This window comes from Urocitellus parryii, chromosome 5 (assembly GCF_045843805.1).
Source record: "Urocitellus parryii isolate mUroPar1 chromosome 5, mUroPar1.hap1, whole genome shotgun sequence".
In the NCBI taxonomy this organism is placed as follows: Eukaryota; Metazoa; Chordata; class Mammalia; order Rodentia; family Sciuridae; genus Urocitellus; species Urocitellus parryii.
The window spans coordinates 60,788,642-60,795,784 of NC_135535.1; the positions used below are offsets into that span (position 1 = coordinate 60,788,642).

Here is a 7,143-nt window from a genome sequence, read left to right on the forward strand (position 1 = left end):
ATTTCTAATTTCTACTCTGACCTTGCCTCGGCGTGATTCTTTGGTGTTATTCTTCAACATCAGGGAGCAAGAACTCGTCACCAGTCAACAGCGGTAACATCAGGAGCTAGGTGCTCAAAAAAATTATTTTTAAAACCATATGGCATCATTTAGAGTGGAAGAGGTACTGAGAAATCTATATGAATTATTTTCTTGGAAGTACAAGTACATAGAAGCTAAGCTATTTATTTCCTTGTTGGGTTTTGCTTTTGTATTATCTTGCTTTGTTTTCTTTCTTCTTTCTTTTATTTATTTATTTTTTGGGGGGTAGATTAAAAGTAGTGAAGCAGGTTTACATTAATTACAAAAACATTATCACTTCTTTAGATTGGGAACTTAGCTTGAAAAGGGTTTGTTTAAATGGGGACTAAAGGAGTGAATTTATGTGATGGAGACTATTTGTTCTGGGTGTAAAAAATATTTGAGAAGGTTTATGTGAATTGAGTTCAGATCAAGCAGAGATAAATAGATATGGAATTTAATGGTTTATCCTTAGTTAATATTTTATTTCTATATTTTAGCATTTTCTTTCCTCTTTGAGACCAAAGCAAGTTTTTTGAAGGAATCACTGAACTCTTGTCTTACCTGTTTGTTTCTCAGAGTGTAAATGAATGGATTCTACATGGGAGCAATGGACCTCATTAGCACTGCCACATCCTTATTGATAGCCACAGATTTTTTTTACTGAAGGTTTGACAGGGATGAAGATAGAGCTTCTAAAGGTGATAGACACCACAATCATGTGAGAAGAACAAGTGGAAAAGGCTCTTTTTTTTTTTTTTTTTTGCTGGGCAGAGGGGAATCCTAGAATGGTCTTGATGATGTATATATAGGACAGAACAACATACACAAGGGTCAGAATGAAGGTCAGCACAGTACAAACAATCATGAACTGCTCTATGAGCCTTGTGTCCAAGCATGAAATCTTCAAGATAGGAGATGCATCACAAAAAAAAATAATCAATAACATTTGAATCACAATATTTCAGATTTAGGAAGAGAATAAGTGGTGGGAGTATGGTCAACAAACCATCCATCCAACAGCAGAGGACAAGCTTCCTGCAGACTCTGTGGCTCATGATAGTGACATAATGCAGGGGTTTGCAGATGGCCACATAGAGATCATAGGACATGATGGCCAGAAGAAAAAAATTCTATTACTCCAAAGATGTCAATAAAAAAACACTTGAACGACACAAATATTATAAGTAATAGACCTGTCATTGATTACTATGTTGTACAAATATCTAGAGATACAAGCAGATGTAAATGAAATTTCTAATAGGGAAAAATTTCATAGGAAAAATTAAATAGGTGTTTTAAGGTAGGGATCCAATAAAGTGAGGGATATGATGTTCAGATTCCCAGTTATACTCAACATGTAAGTGAGAAATAGAAATGCAAAAATTGGAATCTGAAGTTGAGGGTCATCTGTTAGTCCCAAAAGAGAGAAAGTTGTTATTGTGTAGTTTTTCATCACTAACTACTGATGTTTATTTAGTCAATCTTCATGTAAAATTTAGAGCTATTTTATCTGACAAGAGTGACATGAAAGCCCGAAAGAAATAGTCACTACTAGAGACAGAAAATTAATGCACATGTGTTGAGAGCCACAGCCGAGTTGGGATGGCGCCTAGCATTTTGCCAGAAGGAGTGGTTGAGAGGTGATGCCAGAGAGCCATTAAGATGATGATAATTAAGTTAAACTGTGTATAATTGCTGTAACTGGATGATGCTGGAATGAAACTGGCTATGTATTCAGTTGTATACAGACCCCTGCTGTCAGGCAATAGGGCGGCTCCTGCTGCCTTGGGTGCCAGCTACTTTTGAGTTCTCCAGGAAGTTACCCTTGAGTTCCAGTTGAGCTCTCATGGGGATTCCTGGAGAGTTTGTGTTGGTTGGAAAAGTGCCAGTGGAGGGAGTTCCGATTGGTGTGTGGAGTTCCTGGAAGGGCTGAGTGGGTGGCGTTCACGTGAGTTTGGAAATAAAGTTTGTTCCTCCTTGAGTGGCTTGTGATTTGTGCCCAGCCAGACTGCAGCACACATGTAGTTTCTTCTGTAAGTTGCAATTGATGTTGTCAATATCCTGATGGGCGTGGCTACTCCTTTTATTCTACATTTGTAATTTATATATAACTGGATTATTCTGCATTGTTGGCTTTGGCTCACAATCTCTTGTGATTCAATAAAATTGTAAATTCTTTTTATGGTTAAGATCTTCTGTATTTTAAAGGTGAATATTTAAATGTAATTATTTTTTTCCAGTCTTTCCTAGAATATTTGGTCTAAAATGCAAACATCTAACATCTCATCTGGACTTCATGAATAGGTTTGTCAGTCCACTATGACCTAAATCTCATGTTTTGCCAACTATGACAAAGCCTGTGTGTATGTAGTTTGTTTTGTATTTTAAAATGTAACTGCCACATTGTTGGCTCACTCCTTTGATTCTCCTTACATTTCTCTGCTAGTATGTAATTTATTGCAGTGTCCACTGGGATACAAATGTGGCTATAAATGAAGAAATGCTTGATCAAGGATATACAGCTGGAAAAAAGTTACTTATATACTTTCAGCCTGTTAAGGATGAAAAATATTCTAACCCCTTGATAACAATAAGATCAAGTAAAACATCAAATTCCAAATGCTAAATAAACTCTCCACAGTCTGCCTGCGTACATCTACTTATTGTGATTTTCAGTTTCAGCATCTGCTCTATTGGAAAGTCTTCTAAAAATCTATGTTAATTGTTCATTTTTTTCCTGTGACAAGTAATTTTTATTTCAATTTTATCATTTCCCTTGAGAAACTGAGATTGTTGAAATTAGGATGTTATCTTTTTTGTTTAAACTAGTATATCTACCCAAACTAACACAATCCTAGATTTATGAGCAGTGTGTAAGAAATATCATATGAATAGATACATATCTATATAATTTGCCTACACATTCAAAGCTAGCTTAAGTTCTATTTGGGCTTCATATTGAAATTACTTTGTCATTGATTTTAATTATTTAAATTTTATATGTCCCTGTTTTTGACATTTTTTTTCCTTGGCTACTGTGAAAGTATCATACTGTGAAAGAATCACTCATGTGCTTATGTTGTTATATTCCATGCCAACAAAACTGTTGATTGTCATCTCTTCCTTGTTTTAGCTCTTGAACAGAAAATGTATCTTTGGTGAATTTTTGTTTTCTTAAGGCATCTGTCAGTAATGTACTCAAACCAGAAGGCAAGAAATTTGCATATATGAATTCACAATGTTACATGCTAGACATCTTAAAATGAATGTTTTAAATACTTAAAAAGAATATTTTTACATATCTATAAGTGCAATTAATTCTAATTTCAGCCCATTGTATGTTTGTTATCAGTTTATAAATTTTTTTTAGTTTTGCAAATTCTTATTTTTTCAAAATTTTACCTATATTAAAATAAACTTATGAATATACCACAAGTTTTAAACTAATTCCTAACAAGATATTATACATCTTTTTGTTTTCCACAATTGTTAAGATGTCTAAAATAAGCATATGTTTATAAACATTTTATGATTTGCACAATGCACAATTTCATGATTCTCAGGAATGTAATTTCAAAGAAAAAAATATATATATATGACACTTTTGTGTACATTTACCAGGGCATCATCTATAAAGTTCCTATCACTAATTTTCTTCAACTCACATGTGACTGTTATAGTTGCAACACTCAAATCATTGTACCATATGGTAGATCTTTTTGAAAAATTATTGACACCTTTAGTTGATGCAGGTTTTGGTCACATTTGGTTTTAATTCATACAATTACACCATGGTTAATTCTCTATTCAGTTTATATTTAAGGATTTCATCATTGTCTTCTACAAAAAATTTTTCCCCTAGATTTTTTACTTATGCCTCTTCAATCAATATTTTAATACTATTTCAAAATGAGAGTTAAGAAATTTTCAGTTCTTGAATCAAGTTTTCTAGAGATTTTCCTCAGGTGTCACACAATTTTATTACCATATTCAGATTAATATCTCCAGTATTTATCTTATGTAGATGAACAGGAACAGCCTCCCACCAACCACCATTTTCTATTAAGACTCAATAAGCATATATTGTGAATGTTATTTCTTTTAAAAAATAGTCACTATTTGAAGAGATCACGGTGGATAACCTCTTAATTATATGAACAGTTACTGCAATTAAATCTCAAGTTCTGTTACACCACCATTGGGAAGAAAAGCCAAAAAAGACTTTTTGAAGACCTGTGTCATTCCGAAGAACTATGGGACACAATAACTACAATGGATCATTTTTATTGAAGGGAAGGATACTCTTTTCAGCTTCCTTCTTCTCAATCCAGTTGCTCCTAGAGGTATCATATGGTAGTAAGGTCTTTCCTGAACTCTTTCCTGCATGTTAGCCCTTTTCCCCCAAATGTCCCTTACTTATTCCATTCATTAATACTTCTTGTTTTTAAGAGGCAAAGACTAGGGAAATGGTTGTAAGTTTAAAGATTTTTATATTTTAAAATGCAGGGATAATTAATTTTTTCAATAGCAAATAAAGTGTTACATTGGATATTTTTAGTGTAGATACTCATTTTTTTCCTTTAAAAAGGAAAGTTAGGGTGTGAAAGTAATAATGTTCCATCACCTATAATTTCATATTATTGTTACATAACAATAAAAATCAGCATTCCAAAAGACAACCCAATAAGACCTGTGAATCTTTATATAATAATTCAAATAACTAATCACATGTAATTTGGTTAAATCATGTCAAACCAGCTTCTTAGATAAAATCATTATACAAATTAATAAAAGATGAACTTAAATGAAATAAAATAGCCATTGTATTTATTCTTCTGAGACTTAACAATAGCTTGAACTGATTCTTTAACAAGAGTCCTAATGGGTAATTTGATGAAGATGACCTAATAGCAAAAGTTTATGAATGATTTTCTTGTCTTAGTGTATGTCCTCCGTCCCCATTTCCTATGATTGGTGCTTGGAAAATGTTAGAATTCTTGACTGCTATTGTTTTTGTACAAGTGATTGAACTTAGCAGCACTTAACCACGTAGCCACCCCCCTTTTTTATTTTGAGACAGGGTCTCACTAAGTTGCTTAGGGTCTTACTAAGTTTTTTAGGTTCTTGCTAAGTTGCTAAGACTGGTAACTTGCAGTTCTCCTGCCTGAGCCTCTGGAGACACTGAGATTATATGTGTGCATCACCATGCCTGGCTTCTTCAAGTTTTTCATCTCCAACAAACTGGAAAGATTTTCTAACCAATGACTTTAGTCCAATTTTTACCTAGGAAATATTTTCTAGTTCTCTTTGGATTGAAAATAAAATATTGTTTCAAGTATTTCCCTCTCTTGATTTCAAGGCATTGGTATTGTGGTCTCTAGATGGGGTGAAGGCTTTTTACACTTTTAAAATCTGCATTTATTTGTTAAACCCTAAACTAAATAAATAAATTTCAGAATAAAAATATATTAACATATTGAGGCTTTGATATTTATTTACTAAAGTGCCCTCAAAAAGGTTAAACCAAATTATACAGTTGAATTTTATTTATGACCTAGCTATGTAACACACTTAATCTAACACTTAGGACTCTCTCGTGATCACATACAATGTGACAATTTTTCATCAGTTTATCATTTTTAAAAATTTGTTGTTTATGTTGTTATGATGTATAAAAACTCATGTTTTGGATTTTTTTCTATTTTTCTAAACAGTATGGTTTCATGTTAATTTCTATGTCCTAAAGCATATGACACAGCAAAACATAAGACATAGTAAAAATTCCACATACTTAGAGCTGTCTGATACTTGACAAAGGTGCCCAAACATACATGTTGAAGAAAAGACAGACTATTTCACAAATGGTGCTGGGAAAACTGAGCATCTATATGGACAAGAATAAAATTAGATTTCAATCTTTCACCCTGCACAAAAGTGAAATCAAAGTGGATCAAAGACCTAATTCTGGAATTAAATTAAAATTTCTGCAACTGTTAGAATAGAACAAAGGGTTAACACTCCAACATATTGGTACAGCCTCCAATTTCCTTAACAAAACTACCAGAACTCAAAAAATAAAACCAAGAGCCAATATTTGGAATGGCTTCAAATTAAAAGCTTCTACATAGCAAAGGAAATGATTAAGAGCATGAACAGAGAATCTAAATAAAGGGAGAAAGTCATTGTCAGCTTCTCCTCTGATAAGAGATTAATATCTAGAATACATAAAGAACTCAAAATGCTTAACACCAAAACCAAATAATCAATCAATAAGTGGGCAAAAGATAGACAGAAATTTCTCAAAAGAAAAAAACACAAATGATCAACATATGAAAAAGTATTTAAAAACTCTAGTGATCAGTAAAATGCAAAACAAAACTACCAGAAGATTTTATCTTACTCTTGTTGTAATGGCAATATCAAGAAGTGAAATAATATAAACACTAGAGAGGATGTGGTGAAAAAGGTACAATCATATAATATTGATTGGACTGTAAAATAGTACAACTACTTTGGAAAGCAGTATGCAGATTCCTCAAAAAATCAGGAGTGGGCCACCATATGACCCAGCTATTCCACTCCTTGGTATTTATTCAAAATAACTAAAATCAGCATATGATAATGATATAGTTTTATCATTTTTATAGCATATAATTTGCAATAGCCAAGTACAAAAGCAGTGCATATGAATATGCTAAGAAAATGTGATATATATATATAAGTTTTACTGAGCCATAAAAAAAGTGAAATTATGGAATTTTCTAGTAAACTGATGTAGCTGTATAACATCATACTAAGTGAAATAAGTCAGACTCAGACAATCAAGGTTGGATTTTTATTTTTTATTTTTCATATGCAGAAGGTAGAGAAAAATAAGAGAAAAATGTAAGGAGTCATAAAGGTATGGGAAAAATTTAGTGGAGGAGAGGAAGATGAGAGAGAGAGAGAGAGAGAGAGAGAGAGAGAGAGAGAGAGAGAGAAAGAAAGAAAGAGAGAGAGAGGAGTGATAGGAAAAGGGGAGGAAATGTTGAATGGCGATATGACCTGGGTTGAAAGGGGCTGGCTGTATCAATAACTAAT

At 32.8% G+C, this 7,143-nt stretch overlaps 1 pseudogene; it reads right to left on the minus strand.

Moving 5' to 3' along the window:
- Window positions 1–549: 549 nt before the first annotated feature.
- On the minus strand, window positions 550–1,516 carry LOC144254793 (olfactory receptor 6C2-like; annotated as a pseudogene).
- Window positions 1,517–7,143: the final 5,627 nt, after the last annotated feature.